Here is a 12,967-nt window from a genome sequence, read left to right as displayed (position 1 = left end):
TAATTTTGACAGCAGAGTACTGGATGTATGTGAGTGGATGAAGGTGAGACACTGGAAGACTAGAGAGAACAACATTGCAGTAGTCAAGACATGGCCAGGGCGTGGACAGAAGGGAGAGAGAGGAAGGGTCATATTTCTGTCATGTTTGTAAAGGAAGAAATGATTCATCAATGGACTGCACCTGAGGAATAAAGGAGAGGGTCCTGCTGTAGCTTGGGTTGCGGGCTTCTACTAGATACAGGTGTTTTTTTTAGCAGGGGTATGAGTAGGTCAGGTTTCACAGGGAAGCCAGACAGAATAGGTCATCACCACAGAAATGTCATGGTTGCACATGTACAGACCACTTCCAGGGTTTACACGATTGTTAGTTAATGATCTCAACATATATTTCTTGGACTTTTGTGATAGGTAAGAAAGCTCATATGTAACAGAACCTACAACTGAACCTATATCTGAACTGGAGTAGTCTTTGATAATATTAAATAATGCACTAATGTTCATCCTGAGACAGGGACATCACATGGTAGCACTATTCCTCAAGCTGTCTCAGCGATACAACTTTCCTAGCTATTACATGGATGGCCATAACTCCAAGGGAGCACAATATGTGCTTCTCAGTTCTTATGTCATTGATATTACAAATAGTGCTTCCGCGCCACTGCAAGTGGGCAAAGTGGTGTAGTGAAGCTGGGGCTCACAGGGATGCGGCACCAGCACTTTTTAGTTAGCATGAATGATAATGTCATCTGCCACCCTCCTCAGAACTCCCTGTTCCTCTTGCTTAGCTGCAATCCTCACCGTAGTGGGTAGGGGGTGGGACGTATTGTCCCAGCAACAACATATTATTCCCTGTTGTAACATAAAGTATTTTGATATTGAATGGACAATTGTGACACATTAGTTTTACGGAAGACCTGCTTCTGATGGAGATGAAGCCTGCTACAACTGCTTTGTTGATTTGGATCAACAAAACTACCTGCATTTGGGCATTCTCTTTCTTTGGGGGGGGGGGGTGTTTATGGGGATTATTTATTTATTTATTACATTTTAGACTGCCCATCAGCTAAAGCTCTCTGGGCAGTGCACAATTAAAAACCATAAAATACAAGTATAAATTTAAAACATTAAAAGTTTAAAAGGCAATATAAAACCAGCTACATTAAAGACCAGAGAAAGCCTGTTTAAAAGGGTATGTCTTCAGGAGATGTTTTAAAATATTATATTTTCTGCCTCCTGAACCGCACGAGGGAGGGTCCTCCAGAGGGTGGGTGCTGCCACAGAGAAGGCCTGCCACTGAGGTTCTTCATGGTGGCATTCCATTTGTTTTGATTGTCATGATGAACACCTGCACTTCAACATTTACTACTACATTACTGGCTGCTTCTCTGTCTCCACTTGCTCAGTAGGGCCAGGTTTGGTGTGTAAAGTCCCAGATGTGGACTGGAGATACCTGGGTTCAAATTCCCATTCAACTAGGAAGTGCATTGTATATCTTTGGGCAGGAACCCCCAGATACAGTGTCCTAAACCCTAAACATATTTGGAAGAAAGACGAGACCAGTTGCTGGGGAACATGAGCTGTTGTACTCACCTGCTTGTGGGTTTCCCGTGGGCAGCTGGTTATCCACTATGTGAACAGAATGCCGGACTAGATGAACCTTTGGTCTGATCCAGCATGACTCTTCTTATGTTCCTATGAGAAACAAAAAAAGAATTAAATATTGGTTGCAATATAATGACTCAGACCACAGGTCCATCTAGCTCAATAATATTTGCATTGTCAGGCAGGCAGGAGGCTATCTGGAGCTGCTTGAGTTGAATTTCTTCTTCTTGTTGTTGTTGTTGCATGTAAAGCATGGGAGTTTCCACTGAGCCATGGCTATCCCAAATCTGTTCCATTTATTAGTGTCTTATTTTATAAACAAGAAAATGTGGACCACAGAGCAAACTTCAGCTTTGTTGTTGGAGATGTTGGTCTTCTTCCCCTTTTGTTGTTTATTCGTTCAGTCGTTTCTGACTTTTCGTGACTTCATGGACCAGCCCACGCCAGAGCTTTCTGTCAGCTGTCGCCACCCCCAGTTTCCCCAAGGTCAAGTCTGTCACCTCCAGAATATCATCCATCCATCTTGCCCTTGGTCGGCCCCTCTTCCTCTTGCCTTCCACTTTCCCTAGCATCAGCCTCTTCTCCAGGGTATCCTGTCTTCTCATTATGTGGCCAAAGTACTTCAGTTTTGCCTTTAATGCCATTCCCTCAAGTGAGCAGTCTGGCTTTATTTCCTGGAGTATGGACTGGTTTGATCTTCTTGCAGTCCACGGCACTCTCAGAATTTTCCTCCAACACCACAGTTCAAAAGCATCTATCTTCCTTTGCTCAGCTTTCCTTATGGTCCAGCTCTCGCAGCCATAGGTTACTACGGGGAATACCATTGCTTTAACTATGCGGACCTTTGTTGTCAGTGTGGTGTCTCTGCTCTTAACTATTTTATCAAGATTTGTCATTGCTCTCCTCCCAAGAAGTAAACGTCTTCTGATTTCCTGGCTGCAGTCAGCGTCTGCAGTAATCTTTGCGCCCAGAATAGCTTTCACCTATTTCTCCTTCTATGTAGGGATGTTGGAGGAATCCATTGGGGTGTGTGTGTGTGTGCTCAGTGAGTTTTTGCCAGTTCAGCCCACCAGACGCCACCTCACAGATCAGTGAGCTGGCTTGAGCCAGTGCGTGCTGAGTCAGGCAAGCTTGCAGTTCCCATCATTTTGAGTAAACATTGTGATTTGTGCAAATTCAGGGCTGGAAATACTGCAATTTCTGCCAAAATACAGGTGTAAATGGTCCTTTACACTTGTAGGTTTTTGCAAATTGTGCTATGCACAGCCAAGAATTTGCGCAAACTGCGATTTCTGTAAATGTTCCCACCCATGATTTTGTGTAGAATTGGATTTAAAAAAGAAAGAAAGAAAGAAAGAAAGAAAAAGCTGCAAGCTCCCGCAGATGCCCATGGACCATCTTTCAGCTCACCCTGCTCACCCTCCGGGCAACTAGTGGGAGCCCAGCAAGCAAAGCGTGAACAGGATGCAGAGGTTTTTTTTCAAAAAAAAAAACTCTTTCTTTTGTTTAGCCACTAATATACAAGTGGGACCCATTGAATGGCTGTCTACCACACCACCACCATGGAGCCTGATACAGTAGTGGAAGAGTGGGGTGAGACTTGAGTCATATCAGAACTGTGGAGGACCGGCAGTTTTTTACCTTCCCCAGTGAGAGATGGGGGAAGGGATTGGGAGTGGGGAAAAAAAAACCCCAGGTGAGAGCTGGGAGGAAAGTTGCCAAGGGTAAGTGAGGTGGCTGTCTTTGAATTGTTATGTTTATTGCTGCTCACTTGATATTCTGAGTAGCTCTAGGCATGCAGTCTTGTGAAAACGTGGCAAACAAAGGAACAGATGACGAGGGTGATGACTTATGCAGCTCTTCAGTTTGCAAAATGAATTATAGTCTTTACTGCATTCACCATCACAACAAAGTTGATATTGTATAGGTTTAAGGCTGACAGCTGGATTCTTCACCTTCTCCAATTTTGGCTGCTCCTGAGGATATCCCCATTGATGCTACCTGTTAGCTTTGATACGTCAGTCAAGGGAGAAAGGGATGTGTGCTGTCAGTCGCTTCACCCATGTAGCTAGGCTACCCTTGCTGTCAAAGCTGATAATTTGTAGCTCTGTTCAAGTGTTCAGAAAATCCTAAGCATGAACAAGGAAAGTCTAAACCAGCTTCAACCTGGTGCCCTCCAGATGTGATGGACTGCAACTCTCAGCATACCCAAGCCAGTTGTGGCATCCTGGGAGTTGCATTTTGAATGCATGAAGAGAGCATTGGGTTAGGGAAGTCTGCTATAGACTTGCACAAATTATGCTCTAGACTTTGCACAAATTACGGCCAAATTTGCAGACACCCACCCCCCAATGGGCAAAATTCCCCCAAAATCAGCAAACTGTCCAAACAAATTGGCACCACAGTGGGAACCGAAACAAAGGTTGAGTGGTTGAGCCCAGGAATTCTCCGACATCCCCAAGTGAGAGGCAAGTGAACAGGCAGGTTGGAATGGTGAAAAAGAGAAGCAAATCCAGGAGTGGGCCCCTGCTGAGGCATGGGCATTCACACATGCACGCACCCAGCCCAGGTGAACAGAATTCAGGGGCTTTTCATCCTCTGTAGCACCCTTTGTGTGTCTGTGATTGACTTGACCCAGAAAGGTGATCTGTGTGGATATGCCTGAGGCTTCTTCCATGCACAAATAATGTCTTTGCTATATATGCTGGATCTCTCTCATTGTAGTAATTCTAGCTGTTAAAAATGTCCTTCAAGCTTTCGTGTTCTACAAGGATCTCTGTTAAATCCTCTTTTTATTAAGTCACCTATATTAGGTTTCGGAGGTGTATTTATAGGTTATTGGGGATAGTAATTCCCTCATACTGTGCAGGAGCAACTTTTGCTGGACCAGCCTCCTCTCTCCCCACCCCCATCCCATAATACAAACAGCAAGGCAGTTTTCTCCTCTCTGCACCAGAGCGCTTTCTTCTCCACCTCTCCTCTCACCCTTCCAAGTTCACCTCCGCAAAGCCTTTCCCAGCGTATTTTAATCTCATGTGTGGCCCCGTCCACTAGCAGCTCCATATATCTTTAGTAAGCTCTCCTTCCCTGCTCCCCTTTTTTCAGTCTCTTTCTCACCAAAATGCCTCAGTCAAATGTAGCCCTACCTGGAGTTAGATCCATTGACAGCTTAAGATCCACTTAAGTTTGTCATGACTAATTTAAGTCCCATTGACTTCAGGGGCTCTACACCCATATCTAGAATACACTGTGAAGTACTGAAAACAATTTTGAAGTGTAATGTGGTTGAAATAAGTGAAATGCAATGGGTGCTTAACAAGGTAGAGTGGCTTACCACTGTTAAGTAGAAAATACTTGGCTTGGCTAGACTGTTTTAAATGGTCTGACGAACGAGAAAAGAAGGAATCAGTCTAAAAAAACAATATTTTTCTACTTATTGAAGACTCTCCAAGGGTAGAAAAGTAATTGTAAGATTCATTTTTAATTAACATTAAGAAGGCAGAACTTATCTTGTACTTGTAAGAAGCAACTTTATTTTAACTTCCTCTACTTGCATGAGTGAAACAAACCAAAATAGCAGCCAGATGTTTCTTTTTGTCTGTTTGAAGTTGGTTTGGGTTTATCACTTGTTATGGCTTTGAAGTCAGGTTTCTTGGCAGGAAGTAGATTTTTGATTCTTCATCCTCAAGAATAGAGCAACCTTTCTTTCCAATAAATCCATTGAGCCTCTTCTTTTTGCTAGGTAGATATTTTTATTCTTCTTTAGAATGTGTGAAGAAAAGCTACTACTAACTATTTAAATATTGCTGTGGATATCAAGACTGGGTGTACTGCCATAGAACAATTAAAGTTCACATCATTTTTTGTTAGATTAAACCTCATTTATTGTATGGCTTTTGGCCAGAAAAAAACCAACCACGAGAGGTTGGTGGGACTTTAGCTGATGCTATAATGTTGAATGACAAGGGAAATGAATGCTGTTGATGACAGTTTCTTTGTTCTTCTGATACTGTTGTTATCCCAGTGAAGGCTGGCTTGCTGTGCAGAAGATAATTGTGGTGATAGTTATGTGGTGATGGCCACTAATTTGGATGGCTCTAAAAGGGAGTTGGATAAATCCCTGGAGGAGAAGGCTATCAATGGCTACTAGTCCTAATGACTATGTGCTACCTCCAGTATCAGAGGCAGAAAGCCTATATACACCCGTTGTTGGGGAACATGGGTGGGAAAGTGCTTTTGCACCATGTCCTGCTTGTGGGTTCCTGGTTGACAGGTGGTTGGCCACTGTGTGAACAGAGTGTTGGACTAGATGGGCCCTTGGTTTGATCCATGATGGCTCTTCTGATGTTCTTATGCCCCCTAAAGCAGCAGCACATACACCAAGGGTGCAGTGCCTCTTTCAGCCCATGGGGCCAAGTTCTATTTTGGAGAAGCTGCTGGGGGCTACATTCCCGGTGGTGGTGGTGGTGGTGAAGGAAAAGAGTGCAGGACCAAAATACCAAAAGTATCAGTATATTTATTTATTTGTATTATTACATTTACATCCCACCTTTTTTCCTTCTCAAGGAACCCAAGGCAGTATACAGAATCCTCCTCCTCTCCATTTTATCTTCACAACAGCAACCCTGTGAGGTAGTTTGGGCTGAGAGTCTGTGACAGGCCCAAAGTCACTCAGTGGGCTTCAGTGGCCTAGAACCCAGATCTCTGAACTGCCATTCCAACACTCTAGCCAATGTCGCGGAATTTTAGCTGGTTCTTTTGCTATGCCCATAGGTATGAGAAAATGGCCTATCATCCTTAGCTATAGTTCATAAAGTTCATGGCTTCCTGTTCCTTTAAACCTTGTTTTTAATGCTGCAATTGCTTTTGCTTTTAGAGTTAAGTTGATGCAGAAACTATGTGACAACATAGGCGTTGTCCACCCCGGCAGTCAGAGGGTGGAGGATGCCTGCAAGGAAAGATAACCAAGAAAATAACAGATAGAGATGTTTTTCTGTAACTGTGATATCTTCTAGTCAACGAAGCACTCATACTCTGTACATGCCTAAATGCTTAGCTTCTTATTGGTTGTTGCATTTTCAGAACTGTATTATGATTGGTGAGAAAGTTCTGCCATGGTATCTAAGGGGAACTGACTCTATAAATATGTTGACATTTCCTGAAATTATTGGGCAGTTTCCTCAGACTGCCACCTTGCAGCGCTGCTCGTAATAAACCTTCTAAGGAGAGAGAAATTGTGTCTTGAGAGTCTTTGACCACCACTCAGCGAACCACACAGGAACCCGTGGTTTCGGGTTCCGCCACAATTTGGCGACGAGGACGGATGAGTGGTACACTGGAGAGCCTCTGCTCATGGAGACCTGACACAGGAAATCCTCCAACGTGCGCACAGATCAGGTGAGTAGGAACCACATTAAAATCCTACAACAGGAGGGCTTTCCTTGGTCAACTCTCCCTGTGGCTGGAGTTTTCTAGCGGTAAGTGTCATGTAAAGTCAGTGACGCCTGTTTTAAGGCATTCTCTTTCATTAGAAGAAGAAGAAAAAAAAAGCAGGGAAAAATTGGGATCCAGAGATAGGTTGGGGAGTGAGACTTGCTTGAATGTGTCAATGGTGAATGGCACTGGGAAAACCCGTCACTCATAGTGCTAGCCCCACCGGGCCGTGACCGCTATGACGTTGTACGGCAGGTCCAGCTGCGGATGAATGATAAGCTGATAAGCAAGTCACATACTTTGGGAACGCGCGTTGATAAGACCTCCTGGAAGTGAGGCAGCTTAAAAAGATTTGTGGTCAGACCTAAAAATAAATTAAGGGGGGGGAAAAAAAAAAGGAAAAAAATTGCTCTAAGACCTAGGCAAGCAGGAGTTCCTCTGATAAGGGTCCTAAAAGCGCATTGACGCTAAACTGGCGGAGCATAGATTGCTCCTAAAAGTCATTGTGGTCCACAGTGGACCCGGTTTGGGTAAGCCCTCTAAGGAGGCACCAGGAAGGACCCGGTGTGGGTAAGCCCTCTAAGGAGGCACCAGGAAAGTCTGGGGTCGCGCCCCAGCCTGGGTAGAAGACCCAGTCCGGCCAAGAAAATAATAATAATAATAAAAAAAAAATAGAAAAAGAGGAAACAGGAGGAAAAAGAGAAAAAGAAAAAAAGGGAACAAGAAATAATCAGCTGAAAGAGCTCAGATAAAGAAACCTTAACAGTAGAGACACACGTTCCAAACAGGAACATTTATGTCTGTTTGTTTGTCTTCTTTCCTACCCCAATTCCTATTATGAGCCTGAGAAATAACAGGACTCCTATATAAGCCATACCTGTGTAATGTGTAATGTGACATGTCTGAATGAGTTGCCCTGAATGAGTGGACCACCTTTCCTACTACCTTCCACTTATGAGCTGTGCCAATCAAAACTCTATCTATCGTGCCTTCCCTTGCAAAGGGACAGTGCCGTTAGGGGGGTGAGAAAAGCACAGACACCCTGTTATAAGCCCTGTTGTGAAAACCCCTGTTGTGCTTGTGCCCAAAAACCCAGAAGTTGCCACGTACGAAAGCTCTTCACGTGCTTGAGTGTGGTAACGAGAAACGGTGTGCATAGATAAGAACAGAAGAAATAGCTGCTGTGGTTTTTTTTGTAAGTAACCTCAGACTGTGGAGCAAAAGAGATAATGGGAAGCTCCGGGTCAAAAACAGGCAGCCCAGAATCAGAAAAAACCCCGTTAAAGAAAATGTGTAAGATCTACAAAGATCGTATGCCATCTAGGTTGAATTTAAAAAGATTAGTGACTCTGTGTCAAGACAAGTGGCCATGTTTTACTAAAGATCTACCCTCATTGCAGTGGCCTGTAGTAGGGACATTTGAACCCGAAAGACTCACGCACTTGAGGCATTATTTAGAAAGAAAACAACCCTCCCAGATAGATTACTGGTTTCTTTGGGATGATCAAAGATCAAGATTGCAAGTAGAGAGTGTAATAGCCAGTCAGAAAAATAGCTTGAATCTGCTTAAACAGAAGTTGGGACTGTCAGCCAGCCAGATAGCCTCAGCCCCTTTGCTGCAGCCCCAGAATGACCAAGCACTGTTTGCACATTTAGGACCTTTAGAAGACATTAGAAGCACTCCCAGTAAATTGCTCCCTGTGCGTACTTATCCAAATTTTGCTGATCCAAACCAAGCTCCAATTAGAGCTTACCAGCCCTGGAGTTCCTCTGATATTTGGAATTTCAAACAGAGGTTGCCAGCCCTTAGAGAAGACCCTGAGAGATTTATTGAAGAGCTTCAAAATTTGGCAACATTATATAACCCTACAGCGTTAGATCTTGAAGATCTGCTGAGAATGGTCATACCTAAACATGATTTTGATAGAATTTTAGTTGCGGCCAGAAACCCTAATAACCAAGCCCTTACAGCCTGGCCAGCAAATCCCCAAGCAGGAGAAATAGGTTTGACAGACGCAGACCACCAGCGAATGAGACAAGAAAGAGAAACATTGTGGCAAGCAATTCGACAAATTTGTGGCAAACGCATAAATATGACTGCCATTCGAGACACAAAACAACTTAAAGATGAAAGCCCCAGAGCTTATCAAGCACGTCTGGAGTGTGCTATTAGAAAGCATTCTAATCTAGACCCAAGCGATCCACAAAATGCCTGGCAAATAACTGATTTGCTTCTAAATGGGCTTATCAGTGAAATTTCAGGTAAAATTAGGACTGCAGTCATCGGGTATCGGGAGGCCACGCCCGAGGAAATTCTACGGGCCGCCACCCAATACTGGGATGACATCCAAGAAAGAAAACTAGGAAAAGAAAAATTAGAAACCAAGTTGCTAACCTTGCAAATAGAACAGCTCCAGACTCAAATCCTACCTTAAGAAGTTTGGCTAAACAGTGCATAGACGCAGTATTGCAACTAAGAAGACCTAAAAATAAAAACAGCTATGATACCAAATTTCTCATTATTAGCAAGCTACATGATACAAATTGATACAAGCCACAAGATTCAGTCCCTGAACCGCTAAAATGGTCAGAGATGAGAAGACTTAATAACCTCATTAACCAAAATTCATGCACTGGGCTTGCGAATAGCATATTACTCTGCACAATTAGACGCAGCTGCACAAGGATTTCCACCTTGCTCCAAGCAGTGGCTGCTACCGCCTTGCTTGTAAAGAAAAAGCAGCTGATTTGAAATTAAAAAAAAAAAAATTGTGGGTTAGAGTTCCACCGTCGCAGCCCTGTTGATAACCAAATCTACACAATTTCTATCGAATCAGAGATTGACTCGATACGAGCAGATACTACCAGCAATTACCCTTAAACAGTGCACTACCTTAAATGATTGCGAAGTGGTAATTCAAGAATTTGACTGATGTTACATTGCCAGCTCCAGATATAGTTCTGTTTACTGATAGCTCTTGTAAAGGAAACAGCTGGGGAGAGCTAGTAGCCAGATATGCAGTAATTTCTCAAGTACTGATAAAATAAAAATAAAAAGGAAGTGTATACCACATTAGAAAGTTTCGCTCTGCCACGAAGTGCACAAGCCGCAGAATTAATTGCTTTAACCAGAACCTAGCAAAAAGTTTGTCAATAAATATTCATACAATATTGTTTTGTAATCTGTCATGCAGTTGAGCAAATCTAAGAATATAGAGGCTTTATGACAGCCGCAGGAGGGCCTATAGCAAATAGCCCTTTAGCTGCAAAGTTGTTTGAAACAATCTTGCAAATCACTAAAGAGAACACTCTTTTCCCAGGATACTATTCCAACTTGGGAAAAAGAATCGTGCAACTTAAAGAAAAGAATCTTAAGAGGAAAATAATAATAATAAAAAATTGAGAAAAATAATGTATGGGTATTTTATAATGACAAACTAATTGCATCTTGAGATTTAGTTAAGACACTGACATACTTAAACAATGGTGTGCCCCAAGAATACACCTAGAAGCTAAATGAGTGTGCCAAAAGTGTGTAACTTGCCTGAAGTTTTTATAGTCCTAAACTATCTGCACACACCCGTGAGTTTATAGTCCATTTCAATATTGCAGATTGACTTTATTGAATTTACTAACACAATAAGATTTAAATACTGTTTGACTGTTGTGTGCATTTTCAGTAGATGGGTAGAAAGTTTTCCTGTATAATATGCAACAGAAAAATCCACAATTAAATGCTTACTAAGAGAAGTGGTGCCCAGATTTAGCGTACCTTTAAAGGTGAATTCAGACTATACTAAGAATTAAGTGAAATTCCTTTGGTGTTAATGAACTTGAGAAACAGCCCCAACAGAAAACATAGACTCACACAACATAAGATTGTATTTGGGAAGCTTATGGCTGTTGGACTGTCTCTGCCAAAACCATTTTTCCCCTCACTGAGAGCAGTGAGGAAATAATCTGTAATGTTCTACACTTACACAGACTATTAGTTCAACTCCAAAGAAAAATGAGAAACAAGCAACTGATTCCAGCTGATGTTCCATGTCATCATTTCTAACCAAGAGATGCAGTGTTCATAAAAGTCCATAAAAAGCCCAATTCGTTGGCTCCTACTTGGGACGGACCTTATACTGTGTTGCTGACCACACACACCTGGATACATGCAGCCCATGTGAAAAAGCTAAATCCAGGATGCCAGACAGATGATCCAGATGATCCAGTTGCACTAGAAAGTTACTCAGACCTGATTGAGATGTTAAAGGATGAAAGAAGCTGTCAGGAGGAAGCCAAGAGAGCCCCCTGCACATGCTAAGCGACCAAGTGTCCAGTGGAGAGAGCGAGTTGAGGCTGAAGAGCAGGAACTCCCCTCCACGGAACGACATCTGGTCAGTCAACAAGATCAGCTGTCCTTTTAACCTCAAGTCAAGAGTTTCTGAGTTAACGAGGCATAATAACCCTCCAACGAAATCTGGATGCTCTAAGAGACATTCAGTGAAGAGAAGATATTAAGACAACGCCGTTGCAACTACTTTGTGTGTTTTTAACCTCTATAGTTCTCTGAATTGTAAAAATGAAATTTGAGTGTGTGTTATTTCTTATTATACAAGCCCTGCCTTGCATTGCAATCCAAAAAAGAGTCTCAAAAGCATCCCATGACTTGAGCAGGTAAAAAAAAAAGGTATTCAGTTGCATTATTAAGCAAAGAACAAAAGAGTGAAGATTAGAGCTTTAATAGAGAATGGTTTTATGGCTATGGGCAAAGCAACGACCATCAGGAGGGAATCTGTCGCGGAATTTTAGCTGGTTCTTTTGCTATGCCCATAGGTATGAGAAAACGGCCTATCATCCTTAGCTATAGTTCATAAAGTTCATGGCTTCCTGTTCCTTTAAACCTTGTTTTTAATGCTGCAATTGCTTTTGCTTTTAGAGTTAAGTTGATGCAGAAACTATGTGACAACATAGGCGTTGTCCACCCCGGCAGTCAGAGGGTGGAGGATGCCTGCAAGGAAAGATAACCAAGAAAATAACAGATAGAGATGTTTTTCTGTAACTGTGATATCTTCTAGTCAACGAAGCACTCATACTCTGTACATGCCTAAATGCTTAGCTTCTTATTGGTTGTTGCATTTTCAGAACTGTATTATGATTGGTGAGAAAGTTCTGCCATGGTATCTAAGGGGAACTGACTCTATAAATATGTTGACATTTCCTGAAATTATTGGGCAGTTTCCTCAGACTGCCACCTTGCAGCGCTGCTCGTAATAAACCTTCTAAGGAGAGAGAAATTGTGTCTTGAGAGTCTTTGACCACCACTCAGCGAACCACACAGGAACCCGTGGTTTCGGGTTCCGCCACACCAATATACCACATTGGCCTAAATCTTTTACTGTCAGCAACTAAGCTTTATGAGAGGCACTTCAACTTTAGAGTGGGGGAGAAAACTGCACAAAAGCTGGTAAACCACCGAACAACTGATGGTAGGGAAAAGGGGGGAGGGGGAGGGGCATGGCCAGCTGGGGAACCCTGGGGGGCCAAACTTACAATCCAAGCAAGTGGAATTTGGCTGCAAGGGCTGGAGGTTCTGCATCATTGACCTACAGCAACAACAACAGAGTGCTGAGAGAACTTCTTCTTTCTCGGTTTAAGTTGGTAAGTTCTCCCCACCCTCATAGTCCCCCTGAAGAGAATTCTGATTTGTGAAGCTCTCATAGAACCATAGAATAGTAGAGGTCGAAGGGGCCTGCAAGACTATCGAATCCAACCCCCTGCTCAATGCAGGAATCCACCTTAAAACATCCCTGACAGATGGTTGTCCAGCTGCCTCTTGAATGCCTGTAGTGTGGGAGAGCCTACTACTTCCCTAGGTAAATGGTTCCATTGTTGTAGTGCTCTAACAGTCAGGAAGCTTCCTGTAACTTGAGCTCATTAT

At 42.9% G+C, this 12,967-nt stretch overlaps 1 long non-coding RNA gene across 1 annotated transcript; it reads left to right on the top strand.

The window, feature by feature from the left end:
* Positions 1-6,341: 6,341 nt before the first annotated feature.
* On the top strand, positions 6,342-12,323 carry LOC134401549 (uncharacterized). The gene is made up of 2 exons (XR_010025662.1): positions 6,342-7,079; positions 11,020-12,323. It is a non-coding gene; the product is annotated as an uncharacterized LOC134401549 (long non-coding RNA).
* Positions 12,324-12,967: the final 644 nt, after the last annotated feature.

Source organism: Elgaria multicarinata, chromosome 7 (genome assembly GCF_023053635.1).
Source record: "Elgaria multicarinata webbii isolate HBS135686 ecotype San Diego chromosome 7, rElgMul1.1.pri, whole genome shotgun sequence".
In the NCBI taxonomy this organism is placed as follows: domain Eukaryota; kingdom Metazoa; phylum Chordata; class Lepidosauria; order Squamata; family Anguidae; genus Elgaria; species Elgaria multicarinata.
The sequence above is the reverse complement of the archived record's forward strand: the minus strand, read 5'-3'. Positions and strand labels throughout refer to the sequence as shown.